Genomic DNA, 17917 nt, shown 5'->3' with positions numbered 1-17917 from the left:
GTGCCTGGCAAGCTGCCTGACACCTAGTGAATTCACAGTATAAACCGGATGATTTCAAAGTAGTTGAATGTCTGCAGGCATTGACCCAGGATACCCCGTTCCCCAGACCTTCTGGTCATTCCCTTAAGCTGCCTGATGAGCGCAGGGATTTGGTTTCATGGCTGACTTTGGAACACTAGGGCCTGGAGTTCAACTTTTTTTTTTCACTTTTAAAAATTAAAAAAAAAAATTCTCCATATTCACTCTATGAGTATGGAGAAAAAAATTTAAGGTCAGTTGAAGCCAAATAGATCACATTTATATTTTACTCCCAGTGACAGGACAGCATCCTCTCCGTAGAGGCAGAATTGCTAACAAACAGAGCACTCAGCTTGGGGAGACCAGGATTCTAATTTTGTTTTCTCCATTAATCTGCTGTGTGACCTCAGGCTAACTGCTTACTCTCTCTGGGCATCATTCATTTGGCAAGTATTTATTGCAGTCCTATCATATTCCCAGCACTTTGATAGATACCAGAAAGAGAGAAGTGACTGAACACAGACATCTTTCTTGCCTTCAAAGAATTTACAGTCTAATGGAGACACAGACAATGTATCAGCAAACAACCAAATAAATAGATATCTAAACATAAATTGTGATAGGAGCTCTGAAGGAACTGAATAGTATATAGTAACAGAAAATAATAGATAAAATGTTAAAGAAACCTATTGAGGTACTGAAGAGGTGATATTTAAGTCTGAAGAATACAAAAAAGCCAATGATGGAATGTACCAAGCAGATGGGTAACGGCAGGTGCAATGGTCCTGAGGCATACAAAACTGAGAAACAGAGAAAAGGCCAATGTGCTTACAGAATAATTGTTAAGGGGGAGTCTCCTCACATGTGAAATGGACTTGGTAATGTTTGCACTAGCTACTTCTCAGTGCCTTAACAAGTGGCAGGTGGTAGGTCAGATTTTTCCCAGTACCAAGCACATAGTAGTTGCTCAGTAAATCTTAGTTGAATGAATAAATAAATAATCCATCGTTTCCTTTACAAGAATGAAAATATTTTAATTGGCAATTATTGGCCAATTAAGACTACTCATTATACACATCACTAAATGTCAAAGGTTCATATTTGGCCTTCAAGAATTCGCAAGGATAATGGCAGCTGCTTAAATTCAACCTTATTCATATATTTTCCTGGAAACCTTGCAGAACATAGAAACAAATAAAATTACTCTTGGCCCATGCCTATGGCATAACTAGTAGTCAGAAAATACTAGATGCTTCAATTTACATGTAAGTGGGAAAATAAACATCTGAGGCCAGTGTAGTTGATTCTGGGTCCACAATAGAGCAGAATTCAGGCAGAGACTGCATGGAATAGAAGAGAGTGCAGCAAGGTCCTAGGGTAATAGAAGCCAGATGACACCAACCAGATCTCACTCCCTGGAGGAGAGGTAGGATTTCTTCACCCTGAATAAGAGAACACCACCAAGAATGGGTCTGAGACCTGGTAGATTAAATATTGGCTAAGGGGAGTCAGAAAGAAGAGCTCTATAAAGATCACAGTGCTAGAAATAACAGCCTTGAGATGGCACTGCTTCCAGGTAAAAGGAAGATTCTTGGAAAGGACAGTATCTTATGTACATCTATCAAAATTTATACCCTGATTGATAACAGAGAACATACCTTCTTCTCAAATGCCTGTGAAACAGACACAAAAATTAGCAATACATGGGTCATAACCAAGACGTTAGTAAGTTCCATAAAAAATAAAAACAGAGAGACTAAACAGATACACAAATAGTTAACTAAAACATGAAAAATAAGCAGAGAGGAGAAAGTAAGGAATGCCAAGGAAGAAATAACTATTGAGTTAGAAGAAATTTTCGAGATCTCTTATCACAATTGTTTTCTAAGAAAATTTTAAAGCCTAGATGGAAAAGATAATTTTCTGGGGAAAAATGCCATTTAACAAAGGTGACACAAGTGCAGATAGCTTATTAGGTCAATTTCTATAAATAAATAGAGAAAGTTATGAAAGAACTAACCACCATAAAATTTCCAGGATCAGGTGACTTTCAAAGATTTCTATTGTCCCTTCAGTATCAGATAACTCCAAGGCCACGTAAGCTGTTTCAAATAACAGAAGAAGAATGCAAACTTCCGAATTCCAGTATAAAATGAAAATAATATTGATCTCTAAACCTGATAAATATTGCACAAAAAAGAAATTTACAGGGCAATCTCACTTATTAATGACTATATAAAAATCCTAAATAGAGCTTTATTAACAGATTCAACAGCATATTTACAATAACACATATGACCAAATTTTATTACAGCAATTTTTATTATAACTATTCAAGGATGGTTCAATATTAGGAAATTAATATAATCTACATATTAATAATTCAAAAATAATAAGAATATAATGATCTCCACAGATGCTCTTCTTAGATAATATAACTGAATATATTCAAAGGTAATATATGTAAACTTAGCCCAAACACTATTTTTTTTTTCTGGAACTAGACTACTTGATTTTAAAGTTCATATGGAAACAAGCAAAAACATCCAGGAAAACACCCAAAACTTAAAGCAATGGCAAAGGAAACTAGTTCTCCCAGATGTTAAAACATATGAGAAATCCTCTAAAATTAAAATAGTATGAAGCTGACACATAATTTGATAGATACATCAATGGGACAGGATTAAAAGTCCAGAAAGAGACTCACCACAAGTGGAAAGTTGATGTTATGAAAGGAGGAATCTCAAATCCTCAGAGAAATACGGACACTTAAGATAAATATATAGGACAACTAGATAATCCCTTGAGAAAACGTTAACATTGGGTTCTTACATCATACCTAGATGAATTCATGGATGGATAGAAAAATAGATGGAAGGATAAATATGTGATAAAGCACATATAATAAAATGTGAGTTGTATGTGCTGTGTAATGGACATTCATGGAGAAATCTTTCAAATTTTCTAGATGTTTGAAATTTTCACAATATATGTTAGGGGAAAATGAAGGAGATATTTTTTTGAAAGTACAGAAGTTGGCTTGAAGGGGCCCCTATTTGCCAAATTAGGACAATTCACGCATCAAAACCAACAATGAAAATAATGGATTACAATAGAATGCATTAATAAAAATAATCCATGAGTCTTGAATGAATATCGAGAGAGAGTATCAGATGCTAATCCTAAAAGTGACCATTACTCCAACTCCTTACTGTGAAACTTGGTAATGAAAGAGAAAGAATTAAGCCCCTATTTGATCATTTTGGGAAGATCTATAGTCAATGCCAAGTAGTTGATGGAAAACACAAGGGCTAGAGAAAGAAAGTCCAAGTATACTGGAAGGAAACAATCAGAAAACTCCAAGATGCAGTATGTTCTACAAGACAGAGTCCTAGCATTTCCCAAAGGCAATAAAAGCCATGTGTGAGAGGGGTTTTAGATTCAAAGAGATAGAAGAGATATAACAATCAAATGCAATCTATGAATCTTGATTAGTTCTTGGTTGGGGGGAAACTATAAAAGACATTTTGGGGACAACTGGGGAATTTTAATGAAGACTGGATATTAGATGATAAACATAGAACTATTAACGTTCTTGGGTGCAAAATGGCATTTGGTTATCTAAGATAATTTTCTTATTTTCAGATATATTAGGGATAAAGAATCATTATGTCTGCAACTTCTTTCAAGTGCTTCAGACAAAAAAAGAAAAAGATAGCTACATAGATCTAGAAAGATAGATATGCCAGACCCACTGCTCAGAACTTTTACAACTGTATTCGATTCACATAACCTCCCTGTCAGGTAGGCATGACTCTCTCCATTTTATGAATAAATAAATGGAGCTATCAGTTCCTGTCTAGTGTCACAAAGTGTAACTCAAACCCAGATCTGCTGATCTCCAGGCAAGAGTTTGTTTAGCAGCAGCTTTATCTACAAAAGAACCAGGCAAAGTTAATGATCACAACTCAGAGAGAATCGTATAGAAAATGTTAAATTAAAAATCACTCCAAGTCTCTTCAAAGCATTCAGAATGGAAGGCATAGGGTGAGCAGAGGCAGGGAGACTGGAAAGTGGAGGATGTTCTGGAATAGAAATAGTTCTTGACTTTGGGGGTTGGAAGAATGAGGAGAGGAACTGAGCGAGAAAGAAGTCAGGGCAGGCCTTGAGTGCCATGTTGAGAAGTCTGGGCTTTCTCTGGTTGGCAGTAGGGAGCCATGGAAGGTTTATATACGAGTGAAGGACATGGTCAGATAGTGATGTGTTCATTGCTTTCTTCCTCCCCAGTGGGAGACTATACTAAAATAAACACAAACAAACAAAACCTACAGAAGGAACTGGAGCAAATTTTTGATGTTTTATTTATGAACTGAGCACCGGTCAAGTGAAGGAAAAAAAAACCCTTAACAAGATAAAAAATTTATGTACAAAGAACCACTCAGTGGCTTGTAATAACCCTTAGCAGAGAAGGGGGAAATGAAAAGCTATTTCATAAAAGATTGAAACTTCAGGGTACTCAAGGTCTGAGTGTAGGCAGAAAGTGCTCTTGGCACCATGGTTCTTTAATAAATGGAGTGTTTCTATGATGGGAAGGCTTCATGGGGAGTAGGCACTTACTGCGCTGGTTGGGGAACTGGCCAATGTCCAAGGGCTTGGGGAGCACCAAGCCTGGAGAGGACCCTTCCACCCTTTTACCACACCACTGGGCCAGAGGCCTGAGGACAAGGTTGGAGAGATAACAGAACCAGAGTCTCTTAGACTTGGAGAAGCTAAAAAGTTCCCAGCATCCTCTTTCTGAGGATCCACCTCATCATCCCCAACAAGGGCTTATCTGCTTTTTCTTCTCCAAAAAACAAACACAGCATTTATCATTCATTTACTTCCGACCACAAAACTAGCACATGTTCACTGGTAATTTGGAAAATATGAAAAGGCACAAAGAAGAAAATAAAAATCACTCATCACTTTACCATCCAGAGATAGACAATTATATATTTTTTACAGTGTAATCATATTAAATATGCTATTTTGTAATGTGCTTTCTTCACCTAATAATATATTATAAAGTTTTATCCATGGAAATGAATAATATTCTATGATATCATTTTAAATCACAATTAACTAATCCCCTTTTGCTGGACATTTGATGTGTTTATAATTTTTTAAAATTACAAATAATGCTGTAACACCCTTGAACACAAATATTTTCGTGCATTCTGGTTATTCTATAGAAAAATAACTTTTTAAGACGGAAAATCATGCATCTTTCCTTCCTTGTGAGTTGTGTTGTCCTGTAATTCCCCATCCGTTATCAATGGCCTTTATTGCTTCAGTGGGAGAGTGATAGGTACCATCCAGAGTCTAGACCAAAAAAGTCACTGTCCAACTTTAAGTCAAACTAGAGTTCTGAGGCTATAGCAAGATAGCAGCCTTGAAAGACATGCTTTGTTTACAAAAATTAAGGTTTTAAAATTCTAAATGCTTCTTTACTGTCAAGAACAGAGCCTGAAAATGCCCAATGATGAATTTTTCCATGAAGTCGTATTATAGAAAAGATGATGGATATCAATAAGGAAAGTTTCCATCAGAAAGAAAAGTGAAGGGGTGGAAAGAGGAGGAGAGAGGAGGAAATGTATGAAGGAGACTCAAGTGTCCTGGCTCCTCCTTTAGAGTGTAATCCCCAGGATGGGGGCTGGGAAGGAGAGGTGGCAGAAGGATCCCATATATTACAGGTTGAAAGCTGAAGCAAAGTGCACATAGGCCTGTTTTTATTGCTCTGGGAGGCAAGAGCATTTTAGGACAACACTCCACCAATATGGGTAGCTGCAGGAATTCTGGTGTGACATAATCAGGCAGAAGAGAGCCCAGTTCCCAAGGTGTATCACTTAGGGGATCCGGAAGTTTCCATGCCCTAGAAGGGAACACAGCTGAGGGTGCTGCGGTGGAAGCTCACCACTAGTGCCCACAGTGAGGGGCTACAGCAAGAGAGCTACAAGATGAACCACTGAATCTGGAGATTAAATAATATTTGGGCCAAAATGCAGGGGATGTAGTATCAGCTAGAGCCATTGAAGTAGGAATCTAGTTAGCGGGAGAAAATGGCAGAACTTCCTGGAAGCAAACATGAAACGTTTCTAGGGTACTGTCCTCTGTATTGAGGTGTGTAGTCACTTCTTTTCTTGAAGCACCAGTCACTGTTTTTACCTTTTTCTAAATTGAGATTTAATTGACATGTAATATTTTGTAAGTGTAAGGTGTACAACGTATTGATCTGATACATTTACATTGCAATGTGATAGCCACTGCAGCATTAGCTAACCCCTCCGGCAAGTCTCATAATAATTTTTTCTAGTCCTTCGCTCTAAAGGTGCTCTGTCCGATGGAATACAGGGCCTGAACTTTTGACACTGGAAATGCATCCACCACATACCAGTGGATGCTTTCCTTGGCACTGGGCACCATCATGGGAAAGAAAGGAGAGAAATAACCTCCTTGTGAGCAGTGATGAGAAACTTGCTGCTCCCAGAGAAATTTATTCCATCTTTGCTTAAAACGAAATGTTTTTTCCTAATATTAACGGACTTTCCATTGGCCTATCCCTGTGTTCTAGACAAAGTTTCGCAAATATGTTTTATCTCACATATCAGCTCCATTCAATTGGTGGGGAGAGCCTCAGGCACTGTGTTGAGAAGGATTCTGAGGGTTGGTCTGGCTCTATAGGAGGGTGTCTGATCAGTCAGTGATGTTACTATGGACTTGAAGAAAGGAATATGATAGCAGTTGGGCCAGTTACCTCCCATCCTTGCTCTAAAGCCACATAAAATAAAAGTAATCCAGCTTTTACATGCTGGTCCCATGGGCTTATTTTCATCCTGCTTTCTGTTCAGATTAAACATCCCTGTTTTTCTCCTCGTCCCCTAAGTGATAGATGGTTTCCAGCCTCCTTGTTATCATGGACAGTTTATTATTATCCACCCACGCCCACCGTAAAACAGGGCACACAGAAACAAACATGTTCAAGTCTTAATTCAGAGCTCTTCACACACTCACTAAGCACTTATGAGCAACCAGCATGTTCCAGATTCTCTCTTTGGCACCAGTGTGAACAAAGAGCAGACCACAGCCATGACCTGTTTCTGAGCAGTTTGACCAGCGAGGGTTAATTTGAGATTGCCACCTGTGCTACTTCGGTCATGAGGAGTCTCTGAAAACAACCTGAATCATCATCTGCTGAAACCCCTCAGGTCTTTCCATGCCTGTTACTGTGGAGCCCGGTCATCCCAACCCTGGACCTCTCCACTGGGGCTAGAACTCTGGACACGGAATCCCTTTCCTCTCCTGTCAATTCCATCTTCTCAGCTTGGCCCACCTCTCCTGGCTGTTGAGGTTTCAGACTCCAGACGCTGCCACCTCAGCACATACATTCTCAGGCCAGTCCTCATGGACAAAAAGCAACTCGACGTGGCTCAGATTTCTAACAAGCAGAGGAAAAGCAAAGGCAGCCTCACTACTAAAAAGGCCTCGCTGCAGTGAGTGTACACTTCGTCATCCCTGGTCATCCTGGTCCAGCAAGTTTGGGAACCCACAAGCATGTGATAAATTCCAGATTCATCAGAGTTACTGTACATCTGCTGTGTACCAGGCATACTTCTGAGTACAAAGATCCTAGCCCTTGTGGAGCTTACATGCCAGTAGGGGCGGCGGGGATAGGGAGACAGACGAGAATCTAATAAATTATACAGTGTGGTAGAGGCAATAAGCACGTGGAGAAAAAAAGTGGAGATTGGAGTGCTGGTGGAGAGATTGCAGTGTTCAATATGGTGTGCAGGGTAGGCATTCTTGAGAAGGTGACATTGGAGCAAAGACTTGGAAGAGGTGAGAGGGTGGGTCATTCAGGTAAGTGGAGTGGGGAGCGAAGATGATCCAGACAGAGGGAGCATCAAAGAGGTCAGCATGGCTGGAGTGACAGGGAGGATGGTGGGAGATAAGGTCAGAAAGACAAATGGGGGCAGGTCATGTAGGGCGTGTGGTCCACATGAGGATCTGAATCTTCTCGGGGGCAGATGGGCAGCCATTCTGTGGTCCACGTGAAGATCGGAACCTTCTCGGGGGCAGACGGGTGCGATGTGAGCTGCCTGATGTGTTTAGGGGTCTAGGATGAAAGCAAATGACTAAGTCAGGGAAACTGGAAATGGAGCCCAGAGCCAGGCGTGACCTGTCCAAGGTCACACAGGAAGTAGGGGACAGAAGCAGGAAGAGGACCAGTTCTCTCCTGAGAGAGAGAAATGCTGCCGCCCAGGGCCCTTCCCCCTGCCCCTCACCACATCGGGTGCCCCAGACTTCAGATCAACAGTCCAGCCAGTCAGAGGAACTTCAAGCCAGTCCCCACGCCCCGAGTAAGACTTTCGTGAAGAAATGGCGAGAGCAGCTCTGTGATTACAGCCTTAATTTTGCTCTGATTCAACACAGCTCTCCCCTCCGGCATGATTAGTCAGGTACCATTACCATTTTGTAATGAGATTAATGAGAGAATTCATTCAGAAGTCATTATCTTACCTAATAATGACCTTACTGATTACTGTATCTCCTTCAACTAGGTTACTGATTTTGATGAAAATATAATAAATATAGCTTGCAGCACCTGGAAATTTGTTCTCTGCCTGGAATAGTTCCGAGGTGAAGACTTATTTTTAAGAATTTCTTGAAAGTGATTAAATATTTTGGTTCTCCTGAGGCGGTATTTCTGTGTTTTCACAGATGACATTTTTGAAATGTATGAAATATTTGATGATAAAATATTTAATAAGCCTGGCGTTCATATTTTTCAGACATCTGTTTCTACTTTGAGACTGTCTGAATGTGATTTTACATGAAATTTCTATTTGCATGTTGTGTTGGTTTAAGAAAAGGGCTTGTGCTATGCATGACATATGCATCTCATAAAATAATGAATGCCCGCGCCTCGCAGTCCAGAAGATATTGTACAAGGAGCATTGTGGTCTGCATATTAAAATGCATCTAAGCAAATCATTAAATAAAAACAGGACCATTTCCAAGGGGGAATAATGCAACTCAACTCGTATTAATTGAGAACCTACTAGGTACAAAGTTACTATAGAGAATAAGGGGTTGATAAAACATGAATTTTGTCCTCAAGAGTCAGTGAAGGTTTATTAAGCTCCTACTCAGTGCCTGATGCTTTTAGACCCATCATCTCATTTATGAGACAGAGTGGTACAAGGACATAGGTTTCTAGAACTCAAATATGGGAGTCTGAAGCCCTACTTTATCTCTTGGCAGTCATGTCTCTTACGGCAAGTCACAGCCTCTATGCCTTGTTTTCCACACCTGTAAAATGGGAATAATAGCTAACTCCGTGGTTTGTTGCAAGCATGAAAAACAAAACCACAAAACAGAGTCTGAGGGGTTAACAGGCTTGCTCATGATCACAAGTCCAGTTAAGTAGTGAATCTGGGAGTTCCAGCCCCTTGGATTCCACTTTTCAAGACTGTTCTATTGTGACATCCTGTCTCTTACCCTTGAAGTTCAACCTTGCAATGAAAATACAGCAAGCTTCAATTTTGGAACTTGGTGTAAGCTCTTAGGTGATTTTCATAAATCTAAATAGTTATTGTATGATACTCATTTCACTCCCTGTTCATCTTAATCCACGTGTCACCTGTAAAGACGGATGAGTAATTTGGAGGCTTGATTGATGTGGGTTTTGCCTTATGACTTTCTTCGAAGTTAATGGGAGCCATGAGGTCCCAGATCCATGAATCACCCCAGCTGGAAATGCTCCATTTAGAAGGAAAGAGAGAACAAAAGATCAGCAGGATGCTGGGGAAACAGTCACACTCGGGGCTGTGAATTGATGGTAATAAAACTCCACATTTGGAATTGGGTGGGGGTGCTATGAGCACCAGAGTTGGAGTCAGATCTGGTCCCTGCTGTGCCACCATTCCTGCTGCGGGATCTTGAATGCAAGTCATTTCTCCTTATTGGGCCTCTGGTTCCTTCCCTTCCCCACAGGACTGAGGAATTACAACATCACTGATTACTGAAGGCCTACTACGTGTCAGGCCTATTCTAAGTGCCTCACTGAATACACATTATCTCATTTCATCTTCACAAGGACCTTATGAAGCATCATTAGCCACATCTGGCAAATGAGGAAACTGAAGCACAGAGAGGTTAAGTAACTTACCCAAGGCCACTGAGCTAGGCAGTAACAGAGGCAAGATTTGAATGCAAGCAGGTGGACTCTGGAAGGGCTCATAGCCTCTACCTATACTGTCTTATGGATATTAAAGAGCTTTATGCACATCTGAGGCCTGTCATTACCATGATCATATCACGCATTGTATTTTGATTCAGGTTCTCAATGAAAAGGGAGATCAAAGAAAATGAAATTACTTTGTATGACAATGAAAGACAACTCGGGACCAGATGTGGCAGACGCAGACATCAACACACTGCCTTGTGGGTGTCCTACTAGAGAAAAAGAAAAAGATGAGATGGAATAAAGCCAGGGAGAGGGGTCCTGCAGAAACAATTTATAAAAACTAAGTAAGAGACAAAGCTCTACGTAGCTATTAATCAGCCTCCATCCTTGAGTTTATCTAACGACACCCCCATATGTAAACTAAGTGGGAAAACTGGACGGGACAAGTAGGTACAGTTGTGCCATTTGAAATGTGGGATGTCAGCCAACAGTGACACTGCTCAGGGCTTGTTAGAAATGCAGAACCTCAGGCTCCACTCCCCAAACCTGCAGCATTAGAATCTGCATTTTCACAAGATGCCCAGGTGATTTCTGCACATTACAGTGGGAGAGGCCTTCCTCTAAAGTCACACGCCAACAGCTTGGGGGATCATGCTTGCCAAACCAGAAGTTAGGAGCTGTGACCTAGGAAGCAGGGGAGAGATGCCTAGTTTATGATTTCTCTAAGGCAACAGATGCAAAACCATGGAACTTAAATCACAGACAGAATGGGGACATGTAGCAGATACATACATACGGGGTGAGGCTGGGATGAGCCCTGGTATTTTCATCAGGGTGATGAAGTCTGCACACAAAGGCCTACCTTAGCAGGAATCAGACTTCCTGGGGTCTCATCTAAACCTTGACACTGCTGTCCTGTGCAACTTTGGGAAAAGCCAGCTTAAGAAGTGGACAGCTGGACAGCTGCCCAGGACAAAAATCCATGAGGGAAGTGAAAGAATCACTAGAATATATTGGTGAAATGGACCATAGTTCCACTTCCATCAAAGTAGACAGCGCCCTCCAGTGGAAGATAAAAATAAAAAGTTCCTCCCAAGCACAGCTCTGTCTTGGGTGGACAGGTCACAGCGGCCTGCAATTTTGTAAAAGAACTTTCCACAAAGTCAGTCTGTTTACTGGAAATAAGCAGCTTGTTTCATTCTTTAATATAAAACCCTTTAATACACCTACCCAAAAGTTGTACAGCTTAGCAGATTGCAAAAGAAAACTGGAGCGAGTGTAAGAACCACACAAAAGTGGGGAATGTTTGGAATGTTTAGCAGGTATTTTTCAGAATGTTGATATCACTTCTGCCCGAGGAGGCAAATTAGTAAGTAAATTTCTTTTCCTGTACAATTTCTACCGATATAAAGCAAGTCTCTCTTCCCCTCTGGAAATAGATGTTAGGCAAACATTTAAGGACATTAGTTTGAAGAGTTACCAACGAAACCACCAGCCTGGACCACTCATTGTCCTTAATCCCTCTCTGCCCTTAGGTGAACCTCTTCCACACCATGTCCTTCCCTCCTCACAGGTAGTAGGAGGCTTAAGGGAGAAAGTAGATTTTGAAAAAGTACAATAGAGTGCCTCAAACTATAAACACAACAAAGGAAAATTCGGAGTTGAAAAGGTCCCCAGGCAGCATCACTGGTTCCTGCTCCTGGGGAATTGTTCTGGTAAAGAAACTTGGCTGAACATGAAACAAGGACAAAGAAGCAACAATCTGGGCCAGAACCCCCAGGTCTTTACACTAAATCCTGCTATGAGTCTCTTAATAAATACTCTGTTAGGCGATGCTAATGTGGAGATGTTTATTGCAATGTCCCCGTCAAAGCACTTACAAGCTGCTAGAGCTAGTGACTATAAGACAAAGATTGGAACTAGACAGACTTGGTTCCAAAATTCTCTGCCACCCAATACGTGGGTGACCCTAGCAAGTCATGGTACTGCTCACAGTGCTGGCTTGGTCTATAACGTTGGCAAAACAATTCCTCAGGTTAAGGCTTGTTATGGCAGAACCTTCGTTCCTCTTACCACGTTTCTATGTGGATGGAACACCAGGGGAGTAACACACTGGCGTCTTGCCCCGCCCCTTCCTCTTCCACCTGCAGAGGGGGATATGAGTTACTGGATGTGGGTGGAGCTAATTTATTAAAAGGCTGCCTGACTGACAGAGGATGTTCCCTTTTCTGGCCCCAATGCTCCACACCAGTGCAAGGTGGAAGTGCTGAGTAAGTAGGTGACTCTGAAGCCCAAACGTAACCCTGGGTGGGCTGCTCCAAGGTTTAAATTGGAAAATTTAGCTGGAGTGCAGGGAAGATTCTTAGCAAGCCATTTGACTGTAGGTATGAAGCCACAGTCTCCAATTTGTCAACAAAAAGCTAACATTGTTCGCCACTGGCCAATCTCCTGGATCTTGTTTCTCAATTAGTCTTCATTTTGATAGCGAAAGAGGGAAGCATTTTTAATTGAATCTCTAAAAGCTCGCTAAGGGCATCGTGGGAAGAAAATGAGATTATATATATCTGTATGTATATCCACCTATAATAGGCATCAATAAAAAATTGTTACAGTCATTTTGGCCCAGTTATAGCCCAGAGAGGAGGCTCTTTATTTATACCTGAGAAAGATTCAACTTGCCAGTAGAGGCTTCCATGGGGAGATCAAGCATAAACTGAGCTTCGAGAGATGAAGAGAGAAATGTTAGGGCATACTGGACAGGAAGACTTACATACGTAAAGGCATGGATGTGGGAACATTTTCCAGTTCATTGTAACATGGCTCCCTCTTTTCATTTCCTCAAGATTTTTTTGCCATTTATCCATCTCTGATGTCACCTTCTCCCTTATTGGAGTGGTCAGGTCTTCACCTTCACCTGAGCTGGCTGGTCTTTCTGTTCTCAGTCATCATCCACATCCAGCCATTCCCCAATATCTGTTTATCTGTTCTCCTTTTCTCTCTCATAATAATCAAGGCTTTCCAGAATGAAGACTACCCTTCCCTGCCTTCCTTGTACCTGGGTGTGACCATGTGAGTCAGTTCCGGCTAAGGGGATGTGAATGAAAGTGCTCAACTTCTAGGTCAGGCCCTTAAAGCAGGGAGGCCTGCCCTTCCTGCTCACCTGTCCTTTCTATGTTGGAGGCCTCATCCCTGCCCTCCCTCCAGAAAGCCTTCCCTCAAATAACAGTGACTAACAGTGAGCCATCTTGGACCACGGGGACAGGGATGTGTCCTCAGGATGTAGAACAATCTAAAAGGAATCAACACTACAGACTATTTGTAAAGCAGAGACTCTATACCAACTAGGACTTTTAGGTGAGAAAGGTATTATCTTATGTAAGCTACTGGTATTTGGTCTTTTCATATACTGCCAGAATGATCCTAACCAATACTAGCTGCTTATCACTGTGATGTGGGGGAAGGCTTCCTGGAGGAGGGAAGGGCAGGGATGCATCTCCAGGTAGAGGGGAGGGCACAGATACAGGCATGGATACTGGATAAATTCACAGACCTGCAGGTAGCTGGGTATGTCTGGAGCCAAATTCAGAGTAGAGAAAGACTGATGAGAGATAAGGCAAAAGAGACTTCAAGGTCCAGACCATGCAGGGCATTTAATGGAGGTTATAGAATTGGACTTTGTGCTGAAAGCAATGGAAGTTCGTGGAAGTGTTTAGACAGGTGAATGGTTAAGTTATAGAGGCAATGCTTGCCTCAATATGCAGGGGGTTGGAAGAGCCACATTAGAACCTCCATTACTGGTCTCCTGATCCCCAAGCTGGAATTGCCCACCTGCCCCCAGAGGGACATGCCACACTCCTCTCCAAGATCCACCCCTTAATGAGTGAACCTACAGACTGAAGAGGTTTGATTTCATCTGTTTGTTAGAAAGAGGTTTCTCTGGAACTATGCCTGCAGCTCCTCTAGATAGCAACATTACAATAACTGAATTTATATGCCTTCAGAACTATGTGCCTAGCCAATCGATTGTCATTATTTCCATTTCTGGAACATTGCGTTGATCCATAAGAAGGCAATGGAAGAATTTCAAATAAAGCCATTCATTGTTTCCCCACTGTTGGACCTTCAACAATATGATGAAGTTTATTTTTAAAAAATTCAGGTGTCATCAGAGGCACCTAATCCTCAGGCCTGCACTCAGAAACAACTTCAGTGAAGGCCATAAGCATGGACCACAGTGCATGCCCTCAAGTTATTAGATTTCCCTCCCCCTCTCCTAGGGAACAGGAATTGTATTCATTTACTTCTGTAATCCAGGCAATGCCTAGGATTACAAATTGTACCTTGCAGAAGTTCACTAAAATTTGATCAGGTTGGATCAGGCTAATCTATTCCTTAAACTTCGAGTTAGTGAAATTTTACTCAATCAGATATTATGGTTTTTTAACCCAGGTTTGTATATGTGCCTATAAATATAAATGGTTGGAATCATAGTTTTTCTGGAAATTCTTGCCATCCTCCACAGAGCCAGTTCTTCACTCACAAAACATGCTTGACGAAAGAAAAGGAAAAATTCCTTGCTACAGTGATTGGTGCCTTATTTCTGTGTTTTCCTAGAAAGCAAAAGCAAGATGTATGCTTGACATACTTATTTTTGAAAGCAGCCGTAGTAGTTTTGTCAAAGAAACAGACTCGTGTGTACATCGCAGTGTGCAAGCCTCTCATGGATATGTATTATCATTTTTAATCATTTAGGCTCATTCCCTCATATATCAGGGCAGAGAGTCAATAGATCCTCTTTCAGGTTGAAATTAGTTTAAAATTTTAAAGGACAACAGATCTTACACACTGCAGAGCCCAGATGTCATTGTTCCTTCGTGTCTTGTCTATTTCCACAGCCCCCAGTCCTCTTGCTCCAAACACACAGCAACAATAAGTAAAATACAAAGAAAGAAAATTAAAAAGACATAAGGCTGCTCAAAATCAAGATCAAGAGTAGCATCTCCATGGACCAGAAATGAAAAGTGAGAAGAGGGGGCCTGTAACAGTAAGCCTCCAGGGCTCCAAGTTCGGAGCAAGCAGAGAGGGTGGGGATTTGGATCCTAGAATGTAAGAGGAGGCAACAGCCTCCAACATGAGGTGGGACACCAGAGCCAGGTTCTTTGCTTCACACCAGAAGTTTGAATGGGAACCCTCTACTCTTGAAAGGAAGCTGAAGAAGTCTGCTGACAGCTTCCGGGGGCTACACTGCATATGAAACCTCAAGCTCTGGGAGGCAGGGAAAGAAAAGAGCCTTACCGCCAGGACCTCAATCAAGCTGCTGACTCAGTGGAAGTATCTACAGTATCCCCAATGTCAATGCGGGGCTAGAGTTCTATACGGCTAGGGTGAAGCCATTCTGAGCTAAGGGTCTCAAGGAGTAGGGTGGAGACAACCACACAGTGCTAGGTTGAGAGGAATGCTGGGAGAAAGACAAGATCTCCTACTTAAGATGAACCTGGAAACCACAATTTTAAAAACACATAAAAAAATGGTATCAGTGAAATGGCGGAGTAAGGGCTTCCAAAAATTCTCTTCCATAAAAATGATAAGAAAACTGACAAAAGTTTTCAAAATCAACTTTTCCAGAACTCTGGAAGTCAACTGAAATCTTGCAACACTCTGAAGAGCATTTCTTCAAGAAAAACAGCTACATCTTGGGAAGGACAGCAAGTGTCATAGTGTTTTAATGTGCCCTATTCCCATCTCCTTCTCTTCAGCTCCACAGAAACCTTGAAAATCAACAGCCTACAGTCATAGTGAAAACCAGCAGCCTGACAACCACCAGAGGAGAACAGGGTTGAAGTTTCTTCAAATCTTAGAGAATTGTCATCATTTGACATGTCTGATAGTTTCCTGAAAGATCCCACTGAAAATGCTGCCTTTATCTGACTTGGCTCAAAGCTCACACAGCACTGAGGAAAATAAATACCAACCCCTAGATTTCTATACTCAGCTAAACTATCATTCCAGGGGGAGGGCAAAATACAGATTTTTCCCCAGGTGTACCATTTACTGCCCATTGATCTTTGCACCAGGAAAAAGTCTGAAATCAAAGGGGAGAATTCAAAGAAAATGGTGAACCCAGAAATCGGTAAAATGTGTTGCAAATTTAATTATTGACTGCAAAATACTCACCACACCATTTCTTACATTTAAACAGAAGTGAAACTAAGTACTTAGACTGAGGGAATAAAGAGATTGGCAAATGAATGTGAAAAAGTGTGCCAATATCTTTGACTTCCACAAAAGATGAGTAGAGATACTGAATAATTTTAGATTATATTAGAGAGGTCAGCCAGTAAACATACACGTTAATTTCTAAAGGTAACCACTAAAGGAACATAAATAAAATCTATGCTTCTTAGTCAACAGGGGCAAAAGTGGGGACAGTATATAGAAAACTTTACAGAACAAAGGCAGGAAAGGAAAGAAGAAAAAAAGAAAAAGGATAAAAAGGGAAAAAAGATGTAAATAAGTCCAAAAACCAGGGATCAAAAAAATATAAACAAATTAAATTGATCTTAACAGTGGAGACTATCAGATTTAATTAAAAGAAAATAACAAAGGTTCTGACCACTTAAAAGTTTTTTTATACCTTTTATCCCTTAACTTTAAAGAAATCTTTAGCAAGCACTATCGGTGCTTTGAAGAAATGTCTATCTGAAGTTCCATCCCATTTCTTTCTCTGTTGTTAAATTTAACTATAATTAAATTTCACGATTTCAATTTTAAACTAGTATGGACACTATAAAGTTTTTCTTATAAAATTCTTTTTCTCTCTTTCTTCCCCATTTCTTCCTTCCTTTCTTTTTTGGAATATTCACATGTGGATGCTGAAATAGTCAGATATAATCCACATGCTCTTATGGAAAGCCCTGATTTTTGCACTGGGCCAGTCTTGAGATATGACTGAAAAGTTCAAGGTTTACCATTAAAAACTCCACTTATTTCAAAGGATTTGTGAGCCAAGCAGACATTGCCGATGATTTGGTAGGAGAAAGAATGGCAGTGTGTTTGCATGCTATCCTGCAAACCGCTTAACAAATCCCCATTAGACTTCTGTCAAGTCCTTCTTTTATCATGACCAGCCAGGAAGGGCTGCTGTTTCTGTGGACCCTTCCCTCGCCCCTCAGTCTTCTCAGCGTCTGACTCTAGCTCCCTGACTCCTGTACTCTTGGATTTTCTTACGCAGGCCAATTTAGATTTGTTGCAGTCCTTCCAAAATTCTCATTACCTGTATCTATCACCTTGCAAAGTTGCTACTTAAGCCCCCAGTACCAGGATATCCATCAGGAAGCAGCCAGAGCTAAGAATAGTAATTGACCTCTTTCCTTTCACACAAGAAATGGTTTAAGCGAACACAAAACTTGTCATAAGTTCTCATCTTCAGTGTTTTCAATGAAGTCATATTGCTAAAAGGGAAATTAAAATAAGATACTCAGATGCCTTCTTTCAGACAGAAAGAGAGGGAAAGAGCAAAAGTAATACAAATTAAAGAGAATTTTCAATTAAAAACACCAAAGATTCCACAACCCTAACACAGCATTGTTGTGATTTAATTATTAATTATTATTGCAATTTCCCTTGGGTTTTGTATCAGTTTATCTACAGCCATTCCCAAAGATGAATTCACCT

The 17917-nt window shown here is 40.8% G+C and overlaps 1 protein-coding gene and 2 long non-coding RNA genes across 15 annotated transcripts in view; 2 read left to right on the top strand and 1 right to left on the bottom strand.

Moving 5' to 3' along the window:
* Positions 1-15985, top strand: part of LOC140695888 (uncharacterized) — a 37434-nt gene extending 21449 nt beyond the window's left edge. Inside the window, exon 3 of the long non-coding RNA XR_012071726.1 lies at positions 15869-15985. This is a non-coding gene — a long non-coding RNA (uncharacterized lncRNA). The remainder of the gene's footprint in view (positions 1-15868) is intronic.
* Positions 1-17917, bottom strand: part of ZNF618 (zinc finger protein 618) — a 347879-nt gene that overhangs the window by 254089 nt on the left and 75873 nt on the right. The window lies entirely within an intron of this gene.
* LOC140695887 (uncharacterized) overlaps positions 1-17917 on the top strand; it is a 55494-nt gene that overhangs the window by 25361 nt on the left and 12216 nt on the right. The gene's annotated exons all lie outside the window — the stretch shown is intronic.

This window comes from Vicugna pacos, chromosome 4 (genome assembly GCF_048564905.1).
Source record: "Vicugna pacos chromosome 4, VicPac4, whole genome shotgun sequence".
NCBI classification, from domain to species: domain Eukaryota; kingdom Metazoa; phylum Chordata; class Mammalia; order Artiodactyla; family Camelidae; genus Vicugna; species Vicugna pacos.
This window is presented reverse-complemented; position numbering and strand designations above follow the sequence as displayed.